General features: G+C 37.9%; 1 long non-coding RNA gene across 1 annotated transcript; it reads left to right on the forward strand.

Moving 5' to 3' along the window:
- The first annotated feature begins 778 nt into the window (after positions 1-778).
- LOC105770689 (uncharacterized) lies at positions 779-1582 on the forward strand. Its single transcript, XR_008196413.1, has 2 exons — positions 779-981; positions 1058-1582. It is a non-coding gene; the product is annotated as an uncharacterized LOC105770689 (long non-coding RNA).
- Positions 1583-1924: the final 342 nt, after the last annotated feature.

The following is a 1924-nucleotide window of genomic DNA, read 5'->3' on the forward strand; positions in this document are numbered from 1 at the left end:
ATTCGCTGGTTTTCAGATTTCTAAATTACACACCTGGTTCGATTTCGACGGGAACGCAACCACAAGACCTCTGAGACCTAAATACAACAAATAAAATGATTATACCGGTAACAAGCCATGAGGCAATCAAGAATCAAACCGGTAACAAGGCACGAGGCAATCAAGAATCAAACTCTTCCAACACTAAAGCTCTTCCATAGTCTTACCGTTAATCAAACCGCAACCACACAAAACTACGATGTAGAAGGAGCATTAAATGTCTCACGACCTTCACCTAAACACAGAACTAAGTAATTAGCGACTACAAAACACTAACACCACTAGCATTTCATAACCCTAAAATTAAACGATTAAATATCTATTAACGTTACCTAAGATAACAAAAGTGAAGAAGCCAAACGAGCAACCACCTCATATCCCTATAATCAAGGGACAAATATCCCCCCACTCTTAGAATTAAACTTTAACTCAAATTCTACAAAGCAACACAACCAAAAATTACTTAGTAAAAGGCTCTCCCAAAGACTCAAACTCATGACCCACTCTTTAGAGCCAAGGCTCTTAACCACTAAAGCAAATATTTTAACTATGACAAATTTTATTATAGCAAGAATTAAATATTTGAGGTGTTACACAACCACACTACAAAGAACTAAACCCAAGCAAACCACACAGACCAAAATTCGAACAAACCAAAACTAGACCTCAATAAGGCCCAAAAACGTAAAGTCCATTAAACAGAAAAATCTAGAAACTCACCTACATTGTGCCCAATCAGATGCCATTTCACACCCGTTCCAATGCTTCATTCATTGTTTCTGCAGATGGTTGTAATGATTAAAGAGTCTCTCTAAACAAAACTTTTCATTTATTCTGTGACTATCCTTTTTGCTACCTTCATCCACCAAAGTCTCAATCTGGTTTTCTCGGACGCTCCGACGCCAACAGTTGCTCCGCATACTCTGGAACATTCCCCATCAAGTACAGTGATTCATTTCTTTTGAATGATTCTTTGGCTAAAACATGTGCTAAACTATTTGCATTTCTGTCCCCCCAGATAGCCCACAGCACAACTCCCACCGAACGCCTCTGCTTGATTGCACATACTTCAAAAATCCAGGTGAGCCAATTAAAGAAATCTAACTCCAATCTATTCAGAAAATGCGCAACACCAAAAATTGACCAAACCTCGATTGAAACAGAACAGCCTCGAAATATATGATCCATAGACTCCGCTGCTTAATTTCATCGTGGACAAGATGCATTAGCCATCAGTTTCATCTTATGCAAATTAACTAGATTAGGGGTGTAATGCCATGAAATTATCCACATTGTAACCAATAGCTTAGAAGGTAAGTTGATGCTTCACGATTGTTTGCAAAAGTTCCTATAGTTTCTCTGTAAAGCATAAGCATTAGGACTACCTGGAAAGTTTTGTAATAGTTTGTAGACACTACGCACTGAGAACTCTCCTGAGGGTTCCCCCCGCCATACCAGCATTTCATCGACCTCAGTCATCGCTAAGGGAATTCAGAGAATTCTTTTCGCATTCACTGCCGGGAAGATATTCACTATTAACTCCCTTTTCCAATTTTTATTGTTTGCATCTATTAACTCTGCAACTTTACAATTATGCAAACTTTGAACAATATTTGACAATTTGTAATCATCTGCCCCTGGGATCAACGCATTCTTGTTAATGAAAATATTTTTACTCGACCTCACTCTCCAACCTAGCCCTTCACATAATACTCCCTTCGAAGCCCAAATACTTTTCCAAGTGTAAGATGGCATATTTCCTAAATTTACATTAACAAAATCAGAATTGGGAAAGTACTTAGCTTTAAGGACGCACACAAGTAAAGAATTCAAAAAAATTATAAGCCTCCAGCCCTGCTTTGTTAACAAAGCAATATTAAATTTG

The sequence above is a fragment of the Gossypium raimondii genome, chromosome 5 (assembly GCF_025698545.1).
Source record: "Gossypium raimondii isolate GPD5lz chromosome 5, ASM2569854v1, whole genome shotgun sequence".
NCBI classification, from domain to species: Eukaryota; Viridiplantae; Streptophyta; class Magnoliopsida; order Malvales; family Malvaceae; genus Gossypium; species Gossypium raimondii.